We start from the raw sequence: 10,429 nt of genomic DNA on the forward strand, positions 1-10,429 counted from the left end.
GGTCAGGACCTACTGCAGTTTTCTTGCCAGCACAGAGAACCCTGTTAAGCTCTTGTAACGTAAATGGAGCGTTGTATTCGTCCCTTGACATACACGCAGTTGGCAGCTTCTCTTTTTCTGCCGACAGTTTGTATTTTAAGAACCTGTTTGAATAATTAGCCGAGCTAGAGATGTTATAGAAATGTTCCCCAAGTATATTCGCTTGTTCTTGTAGTGTTGTCTGAGTGCCTGAAGGTGTAAGTATGGGCATCGTGTATGGTGAGTAGTCCTCCTCAAACTTTCTGACCTGGTCCCACATCCTTTTGGATGTAACGGTGCTACTAATTGTAGATACATATTTTTGCCAAGAACATTTTTCTGCCTGTCTCCGGATATGTCGAGCTTTCGCTTTGGCTTGTTTAAAATTTAGAAGGTTGGTATATGTTGGGTACCTGCGTAAGATTCCCCAGGCCTTATTTTGCTGTTTTTTTGCAACGGTGCATTCATGTGTCCACCACGGATTAAGCTTTTTGCGAACAACGCCAGAAGATTGCGGAATGGCCTTTTCGGCTGCACAAATAATACAGTTAGTAAATTTTTCATTTATTTCGTCAATGCTTAGGTCTGTTAAAGTAAGCTCCTCCAGACTGGCACTTTCTGTGAAAACAGACCAGTCTGCCATTTGTAGCTTCCAACGGCGCGGTTTGTGAGGCATAATGGGTAGCGTTGATGTGAGGTTGATTATAGCAGGTAGATGATCACTGCCATATGATGTCTTCAGTACATCCCATTTAAAATCGGTAAAAATGTCGGGAGAACAAAATGCTAAATCAATGAAGCTAAAAGTACGTGAACTCGGTGAAAAATGAGTTGGCGCACCTGAATTTAAAAGACAGATGTTATTAGTCAAAATAAAATCTTCGATAAGTTGTCCTCTTTGGTCATTCTTATCGCTACCCCAAAGAGTGCAGTGAGCATTAAAATCACCGACTAAAACAAAAGGCTCCGGCAGCTGGTCAATTAAATCTTCCAAATCTCGAGTTGTGAAATGGCTATGGGGAGGAATGTATAATGAACAGATGGTGACAGTCTTAAATGACAAAACGGTGACAGCTACTGCCTCGTACGGAGTAGTTAATGAAACGTCCCGTGTGGGGATGCCGCCTTGGACGATAATAGCGACACCTCCTGATAGACGGCTGGAGTGCTCGCGGTCCTTTCTTATGACAGTAAAACCTTTGAGAAAATGTGTATGTTTGGGTCCCAGGTTCGTTTCTTGAAGGCAGAATGCTACTGGTGATAACTTGTTTATGATGTCTTTGATGTCACCTAGATTGTGAATTAGGCCTCTACAGTTCCAATGAATGATAAAAGCTATCTTATTGGAATTGGGAAAAAAATACTGATGTGTGTGAGGTTACAAATTGCAGGTGACATGTACTTAAAAGCTGATTACTCTTATGAAGGGCGGTAACCGTTCAGGTTACCTTTCCCTTTCTCACAGAAGTTATAATATGTTTCTCCTTCTGTGTGCGCTCCAAGGAGCGCGGGTCTTTTGGCGTCAATGACGCCGGGGTTTTTGGATCGACCTCCATCGCCTTTTCCGAGGCACTGGACGATCGAGAGCCAAGCGCCGAGACGCGCGTCTTGGGCCGTGGGGTACGCTTCAACTTCGGGCCCTGCGGCACTGTTGTCTGCGGGCCCGTATTCGTTGCTGGTGGAGCAGCACTGGCTGCAGCCACCATGGGGGCGGTTGGGGTTCCTACAGGAGTACCGGACGTGGACCCTGTAGATTCCTCAGACGGGTGTGGCGCTGCCCCCTGCCGCGTCACACTGGCATAGCTTGCTTGAGGTAAGTGCCCTAGCATTTTCCTCGCTTCGTAGAATGAGATCTTTTCCTTTACTGTGATTGCAATTATTTCTTTTTCTCGTTTCCAGCAAGGGCAACTCCGCGAGTAAGCAGGATGATCGCCCTTGCAATTGACACATTGTGCGGGAGCATTGCAGTCGTCAGATGGATGGTCGTTGGCACTACACTTTGCGCATGTTTCCTTTCCTCTGCATGATTGAGATGCATGCCCGAACCTCTGGCACTTGAAACAGCGCCTTGGGTTGGGTATGTACGGTCTGACGTTGATTTTCAGATATCCTGCGTCGAGTGAACTAGGGACAGTGCTACTACCAAATGTCAAAATCACATGTTTCGTCGGGATCTGCTGGTCATTTCTTCGTAGTGTGATTCTCTGAACCTTAATTACGTTTTGCTCCTGAAATCCTTCGAGGAGCTCTTCGTCGCTGAGGTTCAAGAAGTCTTCTTCAGATATAACTCCCCTGCTAGTGTTGAGTGAGCGGTGTGGAGTGATTGTAACTTTGATGTCACCGATATTGGTGAGTTCGGCGAGCTTTTCTAGTTGATCTTTTTTGGTCAGTTCAAGGAGGAGGTCTCCGCTAGCCATCTTCGTGGCTTTGTAACCAGCTCCAATTGTATTTGCTAGGCATTTCGATACTATGAATGGTGACAGTTTTCTAACGGTGGTGTTGCCTTCACTATGAAGAACATGGTATTTCGGAAATGTGTTTAGGCTTGGTTTTAAAAAGCACTGAAAAGTTGCTTCGGTGCGACCTCTTTTCAGAGGCCGATCCGAAAGTCGCGGGAACGCTTCTGCCATGGAATGGATTCAAAATTCGGTGGCGTTGGTAGCCACCCACCACGGAGCCCAACAAGGGGACGCTACAGGTTCCAAGGAACCTGCAGACGCCAGCTATACAGCGCCACTATAACCTAATGTATATACCCAATGTTGAATATATCACACACGGTTAACCCTTGCCGCCAGGAAATACGGAAGTAATAAGAAGTGAAGAGAAGACAGGAAAGATGAGAAAGTGGGAGAGAAAGACGAAGATTGGAGAGGAGGACAGGAAAAGGCGACTGCCGATTTCCTCCAGGTGGGTCAGTCTGGAGGTGCCGTCTATGTGAAGCCGAGGCCGAAGAGGTGTGTTGCCTCCGCCGGGGGGCCTTAAAGGTCCAAACACCCAGCATCGGCTCAACCCCCACGATCCCCTTTTCCCCAGACACGTCTAAGCCGCGCACGGCTACACGCGGGAGGGTCCAACCCTCGTGTGCTCGGGTACGTGGTGTCTCAACACACCAAACGCCTGCTCACGCAGACGCCCCTGCGGGGAACTGCAGATAAGTATATTTCTACTGTTTCATATTTAGCATAATAATAGTGCACGGATTATTTCACTTTTAAAAAAGGCATTGAGAACCAATAAGTATTCGTGCTTTTACATGCACGTGGGCCCGTGAAAATATGGAAAAGATGAAGGTAACCTTCACTAACTTGGTGATATAACAGAAATTCATGAGTGACATTAATCCCGCAGAATCTATGGAAGAGTATCTTTATCCAGATGAAATATCAATAGGAGGTACTGATATAAAGCAGGAAACTTATACAAAAATTTCATGGGTTGAACAGTACATGGAAGGCACTACCAAGTAGTGATCGCCATGTTACCGGTATCCTTGAAAAAAGTTTAGAATGATTGCATCCTACCGGTTATGCAATATAGGACATAAACTTGGAGGTTAAAGAAACTTGAGTAGTCGAGGACTGTGCAGAAAGCGAAGTAACAAAGACTGTTGGAGATGGCATGAGGGCAGGAAGACAGTGGAGTAGCAAACCGTGGCAACTGATATGCTAATTGAGAGTAAGAAAAAAATGGAATTGGCAGGCAGGTCATGCACGTCTTCAATCACTTGTTGCGAATTCATAACAGGTGACTGCATATGCGTGACAGATTGGATGTCAAGGAGAGAGAACTGCAGCTGAGGATGGTAGAAAATGGCGTAATGAGACAAAAATATGATGTTTGTAGGCATAGGATGCAATCAGCTCGTATAAGACGGGATTGTAGGGAAAGGCATTTGTTTTGCAGTGAACAAAAATAGGTTTGTGGTGCTGACAGTAGAGACTCGTGAAGGTGCGGGGACACCTCATCTGCTGGCACATTAATCAACATGACAATTGGCTCTGAAAAAGACAACCCCAGTTACGAAAAATAAAGCAACGTTGTCCCAACACATTGTCTTATTATGCATACTACACTAAAGGCTTCCACAGTTAAGGGCACTTAGTACGAATAGTGCAACGAGCATTTTTCTTTGTAAATAATGGCGGACAGGCCGCCATTGGAATATGAACCTGGCAACGTTTAACGCTAGAACGTTATCTAGTAAGGCGAGTCTAGCAGTGCTATTGAAGAATTAGAGGGCAGTAAATGGGATATAATAGGGCTCAGTGAAGTTAGGAGGCCAAAAGAAGCATATACAGTGCTAAAAAGCGGGCACGTCCTGTGCTACCGGGGCTTAGCAGAGAGACGAGAACTAGGAGTCGGATTCCTGATTAATAAGAACATAGCTGGTAACATACAGGAATTCTATAGCATTAACGAGAGGGTGGCATGTCTTGTGAAACTTAATAAGAGGTACAAAATGAAGGTTGTACAGGTCTACGCCCCTACATCTAGTCATGATGACCAGGAAGTCGAAAGTTTCTATGAAGACGTGGAATCGGCGATGGGTAAAGTCAGAACAAAATACAGTATACTGATGGGCGATTTCAATGCCAGGGTAGGCAAGAAGCAGGCCGGAGACAAGTCAGTGGGGGAATATGGCATAGGCTCTAGGAATAGCAGAGGAGAGTTATTAGTAGAGTTTGCAGAACAAAATAATATGCGGATAATGAATACCTTTTTCCGCAAGCGGGTTAGCCGAAAGTGGACGTGGAGGAGCCCGAATGGTGAGACTAGAAATGAAATCGACTTTATACTCTGCCCGAACCCTGGCATCATACAAGATGTAGACGTGCTCGGCAAGGTGCGCTGCAGTGACCATAGGATGGTAAGAACTCGAATTAGCCTTGACTTGAGGAGGGAACGGAAGAAACTGGTACATAAGAAACCAATCAATGAGCTAGCGGTAAGAGGGAAACTAGAGGAATTCCGGATCCAGCTACAGAACAGGTATTCGGCTTTAACCCAGGAAGAGAACCATAGTGTTGAAGCAATGAACGACAATCTTATGGACATCATTAAGGAGTGCGCAATAGAAGTCGGTGGTAACGCCGTTAAACAGGAAACCAGTAAGCTATCGCAGGAGACGAAAGATCTGATCAAGAAACGCCAATGTATGAAAGCCTCTAACCCTACAGCTAGAATAGAACTGGCAGAACTTTCGAAGTTAATCAACAAGCGTAAGACAGCGGACATAAGCAACTATAATATGGACAGAATTGAACAGGCTCTCAGGAACGGAGGAAGCCTAAAAGCAGTAAAGAAGAAACTAGGAATAGGCAAGAATCAGATGTGTGCGTTAAGAGACAAAGCCGGCAATATCGTTACTAATATGGATGAGATAGTTCAAGTGGCTGAAGAGTTTTATAGAGATTTATACAGTACCAGTAACACCCACGACGATAAGGTGAGAGAGAATAGTCTAGAGGAACTTGAAATCCCACAAGTAACACCGGAAGAGGTAAAGAACGCCTTGGGAGCTATGCAAAGGGGGAAGGCAGCTGGGGAGGATCAGGTAACAGCAGATTTGTTGAAGGATGGTGGGAACACTGTCCTAGAAAGGTTGGCTGCCCCATATGCACAATGCCTCATGACCTCGAACGTACCGGAATCTTGGAAGAACGCTAACATAATCCTAATCCATAAGAAAGGGGACGCCAAAGACTTGAAAAATTATAGACCGATCAGCTTACTGTCCGTTGCCTACGAAGTATTTACTAAGGTAATCGCAAATAGAATCAGGAATACCTTAGACTTCTGTCAACCAAAGGACCAGGCAGGATTCCGTAAAGGCTACTCAACAATAGACCATATTCACACTATCAATCAGGTGATAGAGAAATGTGCGGAATATAACCAACCCTTATATATAGCCTCCATTGATTACGAGAAAGCATTTGATTCAGTCGAAACCTCAGCAGTCATGAAGGCACTGCGGAATCAGGGTGTAGATGAGCCATATGTAAAGATACTGGAAGCTATCTATAGCGGTTCCACAGCCACCGCAATCCTCCACAAAGAAAGCAACAAAATCCCAATAAAGAAAGGCGTCAGACAGGGAGATACGATATCTCCAATGCTATTCACAGCATGTTTACAGGAGGTATTCAGAGACCTGGAGTGGGAAGAATTGGGGACAAAAGTTGATGGAGAATACCTTAGCAACTTGCGATTCGCTGATGATATTGCCTTGCTTAGTAACTCAGGAGACCAATTGCAATGCATGCTCACTGACCTGGAGAGGCAAAGCAGAAGGGTGGGTCTGAAAATTAATCTACAGAAAACTAAAGTAATGTTTAACAGCCTCGGAAGAGAACAGGAGTTTACGATAGGCAGCGAGGCACTGGAAGTGGTAAGGGAATACATCTACTTAGGGCAGGTAGTGACCACGGATCCGGATCATGACACTGAAATAACCAGAAGAATAAGAATGGGCTGGGGTGCGTTTGGCAGGCATTCTCAAATCATGAACAGCAGGTTGCCACTATCCCTCAAGAGGAAAGTGTATAACAGCTGTGTCTTACCAGTACTCACCTACGGGGCAGAAACCTGGAGGCTTACGAAAAGGGTTCTGCTGAAATTGAGGACGACGCAACGAGCCATGGAAAGAAGAATGATAGGTGTAACGTTAAGGGATAAGAAAAGAGCAGATTGGGTGAGGGAACCAACGCGGGTAAATGACATCTTAGTTGAAATCAAGAAAAAGAAATGGGCATGGGCCGGACATGTAATGAGGAGGGAAGATAACCGATGGTCATTAAGGGTTACGGACTGGATTCCAAGGGAAGGGAAGCGTAGTAGGGGGCGGCAGAAAGTTAGGTGGGCGGATGACATTAAGACGTTTGCAGGGACAACATGGCCACAATTAGTACATGACCGGGGTAGTTGGAGAAGTATGGGAGAGGCCTTTGCCCTGCAGTGGGCGTAACTAGGCTGATGATGATGATGATGCGGTTGATTCATTCCAATAATCCACTTTTTTTGCAGCAAGACATTCTGCTGCTGGAGGCACTCAACCACCTGGTGGCAGAAGGCGAGCGCCAGGCACGTGCTCTTGAGAGTGTGACAGAGGTCTTGAGGGTTGCTCTGCAACAGTAGTATCGGTGCCCTCACTGCTCTCCAGTCGAGCCCCCAGAAGACGCCTTATAAAGGAGCTTTCAGTTTATTATTTTGTTTATTATGCAAGGAAATGAATAAAATTATTGCAGTAAACATTGCGCTGTGCATGTTAGGACACTTGTAACATGCACTTTGTGTCTCTTCAATATGGACAGAAACATAAGACAACCTGTGCCACTCTTGGACCATGTAAATAAAAAATACACTAATGCAGCACACACGTCATTGTGCTGTTTGTTCTTTCTATGTGCAAGTATACAGTGCGTGTTGATTAGCCACAAGATGAATGGTTTGTGTAATTCACAATGTAACGACAGGAAACAGCAGGAGCCTAATAGTGCTCTCACCTATAGACTGTGCATATGACTGCAACACTCCCCGATTAAAACGTGCCATTACATGCATGTTCGATACCACGCATTCTTTAACAATGTAATATATTTGCATGTACTAATTTTCAGACAAATTAAGACCTTGCATAGCTCCCTTCTGATGTATCCATTTCATAGGCCAAATAATTGTACACTTTGTCCTTTTGTGTTGTATGAAAAGCAGCATCCTCTACAGTCGGATACAACTTTAGAAGACAGGACAGGCCCCGCCCAGATGACCAAAGCGGAGCAGCCGATTGCATCCACGTCTAAAGAAATAGCCCCTCTCCAACAAGTGGTTATTAGTGCGTCCGGCCGCACGACGTCAGTCTAGAGTGCGTGCCCATTGGTGCAGGCTTGTGTTCACCTGCCTTTAAAGTGCAGATTCCGCGGCCTCCTAAAGTTGTATCCGACTATAGAATCACGTAATGCCTTGCACCAGTTGCATAGACTTTAGCAACCTGATAGCACACAGTGATCAGGAACAGAAATCTATAAAGGCATCCAAGCAAAGCTAGCGGGCCACATTTCCATTATGAGGGGCTGTAAATATGTCTCGCAAATATTCCCATGAGGTCTTTGAAAAAGAGGTGGTGTTTGGCACTTCTTTAGAATCAAACACAGATTACAGTGAATGTTGCCTACCACGTCAAAATAAACTGAGCTTGGTTATCTGCACAGCATGTAATGGAAGCTTGTGTTTCACATAGGAAACAAACTGCTCTGTCCAGTACAATTTGGAGACCGGTATGGCACCTGTTATTCAACAGTGTCAATATACAAATTAGGTTTTTCACAGGACATTCATTTCACCCTTATTTTTATACGATGGTTCTTTCAATCATTGCTTGCATTACATGAGCAGGTGGATTTGAGAGCAAAGCATTGTTTGCAAACCTTCAGACTTCCATCATTGTGCGGCAAGGCACTGGCGTGTTGTCGAACAGCTCACACTTTCTCGGTCCTGCACCAAAGAAGCCCAATGCACTATTTGAAGTTGGATCGCACAATTCAACGGCACACAAAGAAGAGTAACACACACAGCGGAGCATTCTGCTGTGTGTATTTCTCTTTGTGTCCCGTCGAATTGTGCAATTCAACTTCAAGCTTCTATACCAATACACCCAGTCTTCAACTTCACCAATGCTCTAGTTATTAGGCCACAATGGCACACATCTTTGAAATGTCCCAACACAAATTAGCTCTCCAAAAAAATCATAAGTAAAATTTTGCAGCACAGGTGTATGCACGTGCCATATTCTTTACCACTAAACTCACAGGAATCCAAGGGGCAAGCATTAACCAGCCTTACTGCTGCCGTTACCATCATCATCACGACAACAATAGAAAGACAGTGCTGCGTTTCAGTAAAGGAAGTGCCGGAGGGAAAGCCGTGACAGCGAGGCTTACAATAAAAATAGCAGTTACAAGACACGTTCAATGCCAAAATACGCTACATATCGCTCATCCTACTTTGGCATTGCGGCAAGCTTTTACTCGTTTGAGCATATCGCCTTTTGTGTCATCATTGCTCTAAAACTGCGCAAAAGGTCTATTTGCTCTGCAATTTTTATTTTTATCATGGCGGGAAAGGACCCACTTTTCATTGGCATCTGCACCACATTTCTCCCGATATGTAGTTTTGCCTTGGTGGTTCACGACATCTTCACGCACACCGAGATCTGCAGATCATTGGATCTGCATTGTTCTACTGCTTAAGAATGAGAGCCCCATCATGAGATGAAAATATGATTAATCCATCCAAAATAACGCTGCCCCCCCCCCCCAAGAAAAAGAAAGATACACTGAACCTCTGGCACATACATCAACAGTGAACAGAGCAAAGAATCTGAAGTATTTTCTACATGCAAGCCAGCACACTAAGATTCTCAATGTATTTTCATTTCGCCACAAATGCATAGGCACAACCGGCTTGGCGCAACATCCACATCTTGCACTGCAAGAAATTGTGCAATACCTCGCTGTTTCATAGTGCGGCCGATAGATGACGCATGCCCAAAATTCAGCATTATGCATACTAAGTAACTTCACCAATAAAGAACCCCAAGTTCTTTATGAGATTAGCATTCATAGGTTACTTCACACAATTTGTGATATCCATTTATCTGTTTATACTTAACCTCTTTCCCAATAAAGTGAGCCATTTGGCAGGCAGCCTGACAGGCAAGTAGAACAATCGGCAAAAAGTCAGCAACCAGCGAAAAAGTAAGTATCATAGGCAGTCGCATGCGAGATGTCGGTAACACAAAATTCAGTCTGCTACACAGAAGTGACAAATTTGATAATATGGCGTGTCTAGACATTGCTTCAATGCTAATCACAGTAACGCTGACACTGAAAGCGCCTTAATTCCTACGTAATTTCTGTCGACGCACCCGAATACGTTCATAATGTTCCCGCGAAGTAGGAAGCATTCTTTTATATATGCCTGCTCAGCCGCAGCCTTCGGGAAAGCTAGCCACCGCTTGCGCACTGCCGCATCGATAAGCGCGTCAGACACATCTCTGACGCAGCGGCTAACAGTAGTTTGATGACGTCCAATGTTGCGCTCGACGCCAACACTTCCCTCAAAACTCCCAGTCTCGTAGAAACGGAGGGCGCAGAGGACTTGCTCTACGACGGTGTGCGAATGACGCCCGTCACGCTGTCTCCGCAGACGAGGGTCTTCGCCTAGCTCGTCACACAGCCAGCGCACTGATGTCTTCGACAGGCCAAAATGACGCTCAAACTCCACGTCCGTCATGTAGGTGATCGGGTCCAGACGGTCGTACTGACGCTTGCTGCCGCTGAATGCAATGACACAGGCTACTGCTCACGCCGCCATGTTCCCGAGTTGAACTCGTAGGAGGTTCCGCGAT

The sequence above is a fragment of the Dermacentor andersoni genome, chromosome 5, assembly GCF_023375885.2.
Source record: "Dermacentor andersoni chromosome 5, qqDerAnde1_hic_scaffold, whole genome shotgun sequence".
Taxonomy (NCBI): domain Eukaryota; kingdom Metazoa; phylum Arthropoda; class Arachnida; order Ixodida; family Ixodidae; genus Dermacentor; species Dermacentor andersoni.